We start from the raw sequence: 6,631 nt of genomic DNA, 5'->3' as shown, positions 1-6,631 counted from the left end.
ACAGCCGTGGTTTTAAAAATAAATTTGGAGGCTTTGAAATCTATTTACGCTTCCAAACACGCGGGAATTATTTCGCGCGTGAAATGGATGACACGTGGAGGGTGCCTCGCGTTCATAGCGTGAAGCGAAATTGCAATAGTTAGGTTCTATTTTTATTGCGTGTGGAAATTTGAAATTGTCGCTCTGTACTGTAAAATAAGTTCATAAGATATGTTCCATAAGTTTGTCACTGTTTAATGAGAAGTTGTCATGAAGTGACGTAGGTGGAACGTCATAGATTCGAGGTAAAGCGACGCCTGTCAAAGGCTTAGTAGGGACTAAATATGAAGATGGACTGCGTGTACCCAATTCTGTCGTCGTTCTCGAACTAGCTGTCAGTAATTAGCCTTGATTTTGCATTGTTTTGTCATACTTATGGAACGTATCTTATAAACTTATGGTAATATCAAAGGGATTGCTTTTAGCGTTAAATATACAACCGTAACCGCCATCTTTTTAAATGGCCGCCCTATAACTAGTAACAAATATGTATACTAACATTCAACACCGGTTCCCTATATTACCGCTAGTGCAGATATAGAGGCCTTTAGAGATGTGGGAAAAAATCTTTTTTACAAGATGTAGGGGTGCGGACATTCTCGGCGAAATTCTGGGTCTTTTATATATCGGACCCTTTATTAGAGAGGGAGCGAACCCCCATTGGAATGTTCCAAAAATATCTTCTTATTCAAGGCGTCTTTCATATTATATCGCTAATACGCGCAAAAAGAGGGCTGCAGTTGTATGATGAAGCCGGGCCCGCTCTAGAAGTCCTAGCTCCGTTGGTTGAGCGCCCGCTGACGGAAGAAATTTAATAAAGGACCTTCCTTCAGACCCCCCGAGCTTGCCTTTAACCCCTAGAGTCTCCCTTTCCCCTTACCACCACCACCACCACCACGCTCTAATAATTTATTAAACGTCCCAACTTCTACCGACTCCAAAATAATTGGAAGGCTCACTCCGAAGCAATAATATTTAGCATAAATCAAGTCGATATTATCAAAAGTATACGCCGGAGATCGTTAACATTACCAAAAGCAAATAGGAGTAGCTGAAAGTGGGAACACAACACACGTCATGCGGTAAAACTCGGTTCTTAAATGTAATCATACGTTTATAAGATATGTTCTATACATAAGTTTGTCACTGGTTACAAACTGGAGCTTGTCATGAAGTGAGTGAGGTAGGTCATGGATTCGATGTAAAGCGATGTACGCCTGGTGACTGGGTGCTGTCAAAGGCTTAGTGAAAGCAGACTAAATAGGACTAGATGGAAGTGCTGCAAAATTAACCACCGATTGTAGCCATCAATTCTCGCTTCCGTCGTTCTCATAGGTAGTTTCTCATAAGTAGTGTCATACTTATGGAAGGAACATATCTTTCAAACTTATGATGTAATACATGCGGTTCTCACTAAAGAAAAGTGGGGAAGTAAGTGTAGTTTCTTATTTCTATTAAACTCAATTCCGCTTCAAACTTCAAAGACATACTTACAATTATAACCTTACTTATAGACATATCTAAGAAAATTTGCCACCCACGTTCGCTAATCTGATGATCGTCTTTATGCCCTTATCTTCAATGACAAGAGACGATGTATATATGTATATATATATATTTCGCTAGTAATTACCTAATATGTCGTTTCGTAAAGGTTAGGTTACGCTAAAATGATTCTGTACGCTTCGTTCAAATACGCTGACAATACAGTTTTTGTCGCGAGTAATTCAATTTGAAGGCCTATAGGCCTAGAAAATGAAATTGTTGAAAAAGAAATTTCAATGAAAGTCAAGAATGTATATTGTTATTATATATTATAGTTTAAGTTATTTAATTTAAAAATTAAACTCAGTTTAATTGCTGACAATATTTAAAAATTTTCATTGAAGACTATGAAAACGTTACTGCCATTTTAAATTAATTTCAAAATCTATTTGAAATGAAAAACCTTTTTAGAAGTTTACGAGAATATCGTTGCAAGCGCTAGGGACAATCTCTTTTATCTAGGTCCTAGAGTTGATATTTTAGGTTAGGTTTTGAAATGTCACGTATACCGTTAACTTATGATTGGTAAATGATTGCGTTTAATTGGTAAATTGCTTGGCAATGCGTAGCAGCAGTAGCAAAGAATAAACACGTCACTTTTTGAATCGGGTTAGCTAGGGCCCTGTTAGTATTGTATTTTACAGTATATCTAGAACTTGAGAGCTGAGCTGTACCCTTATGTGTGTCTAAAGAAATAGCACGCTATCTAAGTTATAGATAGTAAACAGGAACTGACCAACTTTTCTTATATAGGAAAGAGTCCATAGAAAAAGCAATTCGTTTTGATTGTACACTACCACCAGAATTCTATGGGCAAGTTTTATGGCATTTATACGAACCAAGGTGTCGGGAACTTAACTTAATTGCAAGGATCAGGGGCTATATTTTAATTCGAAATATTCCCGTTGGAACTTATAGTTAATTTCGAACGTAACACAGTTGAGGAAATTGTAGTTAAAATAGAACCTAATGATAAAATGTCTGATGAAATCTTTGTAAATATCCGACCCCTCCGAGTAAACGAGCCCACTATACTAATTCACGGTTTTATTCGAAACGTCGAATCGCGATAAATGGGCAGTCATTCAAGGAAAAGGTTGTTTATACGAGATTGTATCGAAAAGTCAACCTTTGGTCAATATTTTCGAGTGCTTTTAGGAAGTCAAAAGAACATTTTTGGCGCAGCCATCTTGTTTCTAATGGTTAGTTTTAGTGACATATTACGGGGCTGACATACGTATAGACAGGGACCCAGACTTACTCTCATTGTGATAAACTTACGCTCTAAATCTGAATTCTGATCAAAATCGAACATTTTCAGCGCCTCGTCTCGGTATGTTCAGCTTCGAATATCATTTGAAATATTTCAATGTATTTCACTTTTTCAATCTTAAGAGTACAATTACGGGTCATTCTTCCTCCCTCATCTCGCAGCGCAAACAAATCCTCTTAGACAATTGCCTTTGCCTTCGTAAATGGTTCAAACTTAGAGTCAAAATTTCTCCAAGATCGTTTCCATGGTGATAGTACAGCTCAGTCGAATTTCTGGCGTTTTGCCCACTTATCCCATAACGTGTGTGTGTGTGATACAGAGGTAATGTCGCCAACCAATTCTACCCAAGACGCGAGCGAAAATATTCTCAACCCTGACTTTTATTAAAAATATATCGAATTTAAATATAGGCCGACGCCACTCTTTTACCAAAATCGAAATAGTCTATTTGTATTTTATTATAGACGAAACAAACGTCGCTTTACATCATTATCTAAGCCTAGTTGACCCTCTTAGCCCTTTAGCATTAGTGTCAGGTATTATTAGTGAGCGTTTTATAGACCTTATTAAATATAGGTCAGTATAGGATCGAAGTGTTTCGTACCTTATACTCGATCTTAGATTGTTACTCGACCTTTGGGAAATTTTACTCTCGGATCTATTACTTTGCTCGTTACTACATAAATCGAAAGGCTAAAGGGCGCGAAGCTATTTTTAAACCACGTGACTCGGTGACAATTCTAAAAATAAATATATTTTCCCTAATTTTTAAGGAAGGGCTTTCGATACGAGCCAAGTAATTTTAATGAAGCTAAAACTTCATTAATTTGCGAATAAATATTAACGTATTCCTGGAAGTCAAGGAAGTCCCGGAAAAACATGGAATATTTAAGGAATTTTGGAAAGAAAAAAAATTATAATAAAAATTTGTGCCAACCAACTTTGCTTCTGACTTTCATTTCTGAATGTAAGGGATATTTTTTTATTTCAAATCAAATTCTATATATCCATGGACAGGGACAATCTCTGACGTCATCCGCGTATACGTCAGTCGTTTATCGTTTATATAAATAAATGAAGCGTATAAAAGAAGAGAAAACAAAACACGCTGTTCTTCTCCGAGAAACACTAATAAACTAAAAGATTCATCTCATTCCGAAAAACAACCAATTTAAGAGAGTTGAATATTTAATATACTTTGTACGCGTATAAATAAAAAGAAGTACTTTGTTAGAAATGTTACCTCATTTATACTCCCAGAGCAAATTTAGTATCGTCCACCATTACTCTAAGATAGTATACAAGATATCCATTATTCGAAGTATACAGCGTACACCGTACAAATCGGTCGAAATTTTCGGAAGTTATCGCGACACTAAGTTCAAGGATGATGCTAAATCTGAGAGGAATAGCCGAGCTAACTGTGGAACGGCTCAGGTTGGGTGGGACGCTAAAAAAGGGGTAGGAATAGTCGGGTCAATTGTAATTGGTTCGTCTGTAGCCCTTCTTGACCAATTACAATTGAATCCGACTATTCCTCCGCCATTTTTAGCGTCCCATCCAACCTAAGTCGTTCCACAGTTAGCGCGCGCCTTATTTCCCTCAGATTTCGCATCAGTTAAGGTTACTTAACAGACCGCCATTTTCCAAGATGGCCGCGGATTAAAACCAAAAAAAAAACTTATCTAATGCAAAATATAACGAACTTGTATTAAAAAATTCTGGCAAATCGGTTTAAATTCCAAACTTCTGATCATGGACCTTCGGTTGGTTTGAAAATGTATACCATACCATACCGTGTCGTGTGTACGAGTTTATTTCACGTTGTTTTTAAACAATGGAGCGGTATAACGTAATAGGATTTAGGATAGAGTGCGTTCCGGTGCGGGCTAAAAAATTGATTTATTTTATTTTTTCCGTTGGCCACGTTCCTATCATACCTAATACTCGAATTCTAGATTATATATCCCGGTCAGCTCGCGTGCTATCCTAGATTAAAGCGAGCCTCCATGCACTTTTAAATTGCTATTCGCTTTCAGGCTATCGCCCGCTATGGACTTATACCTTTTTACTTAATTCCTATATATAATTTTGGCTGGGTCTTTCTTTAAGTTTAAACGGACTATAAACAAAGGCTAACAAATGGGTACACATTTCCGAGAATGTAAAATGTAATTTCTAACTCATTCCCAGAATGCTTGAGCTTCAATAAATAATGTAAAATTAAAGTAGATCGGTGATTGGTCGACCAAAGAATCTAGAGAGAAGGAAATTGAGATTCAGAGGGTGTTGGTGTCATCATACTGGGCACTTTCATTATCATCTTCAGTGTATTCATATGCCTTTGGTATAAGACATATAGGCATACCAATAAGTTACCGATTAAAATTAAAATTACCATTACTCTCTCGTTACTATCACACACCCTATTATTTCTATTCGCTTCTGATAGCCACGGTAAAGAATAAAATATTCGATACTGTTAATATAAACAACAAGTAAAATATCATTTTATCAGCTTTGAAAAGTTCGAAGGAAGCGTCGCTATCTTTTAAAGGAATAGCGACGTGATTTAAAAATTATCTCAAATCTAAAAAAAACCTTACTTTTTTGAGAGTTTAAACTCTTCTGATTCCAAAAATATGCTTGATTAATATTTAAATATGAGGGAAAACACGGGAAAAACACTTTGAAAACTTGAAATTTGGGGGACAAAGGCAAATTTGCGGAGAAGATTTTTGGCGGGTTTTTCTCCTCGATACGTCACTCACGGCATCTCGCGGAAAAGCCAAGCGCGAGACTCCCGAGTCTACTAATGCTGCGCGCGCGCGAATCTGAATAAATTAGGCTTAACGCAGCGCGGCGACATTAAGAGGCGCGTCACGTGAGCGACATCTAGAGTAAAAATTTCTCCTTACTACGTCATCAAACGAAAGAAAATCTCAACTAGGCCTTTTCCAAACACATAACTTTGATTTCAATTTAATAAATTGCTACGAAACCAAATTCAAAAGTAAACATATCATAATAAACTAGATTTTTCAAGGATTTTTTTCGCATTTTAAGTTTGAGGATGACGAAAATTATGTCACTAACACTTTAAGTTTTAAACAAGCAGTGTCGAAAGTGTCTCGAAATGAGGACAAATCGATTCCATTGAGAAAATCGAATTTTGCAATAGAGTCGTCGTCGTCGTAGTGTTAAGTCGTGGCCCGCTAGTGACGCCCCTACTATTCAGATAGGGTATTTCGCGGCGATTGTCAATCTAGGCTTTCATCGTACATTACGTTAATGGGTTTCCTACGCGTCTATGTATCATCCCCTAAGTTGAGTTGAAGCGCTCTTTCCATGTTGAAAGTCCAATCGCAACAATGATAGCGTAAATATAAGAAATTAGTATACCATAACCCTATAATAATTATACCTATAAGTATAGGTCGTTCGCTATGAGCCATTACCCATTTCTAAAATGAAGGGGCGTCCCCTGGTGGTAGATTTCTAAAAAAAAATAGAAAATTTACCGTTGATATTTATATTTTTAATGAATGGTCGCCATTTTACAAGATGGCCGCCATAATAAAATAAAAAGCTACTCAGAACTGGTGTGAATTAACCTTTATTCAAAATTTAATCGGTTGAAAGAAAGTTAGTGCCTTTTAAAACACTTAGTTTTATTGAACTAATTTTGTACATGATATTTCAAATATCTATGATCACTTGAAACCTATTATATGATCATCATAAAAGCTACAAGGCGCGGACAAAAGATTTTGA

Source organism: Phalangium opilio, unplaced genomic scaffold (assembly GCF_054372755.1).
Source record: "Phalangium opilio isolate 3A_F unplaced genomic scaffold, DU_Popi_V2 ptg000014l_1, whole genome shotgun sequence".
NCBI lineage: Eukaryota > Metazoa > Arthropoda > Arachnida > Opiliones > Phalangiidae > Phalangium > Phalangium opilio.
The sequence above is the reverse complement of the archived record's forward strand: the minus strand, read 5'-3'. Positions refer to the sequence as shown.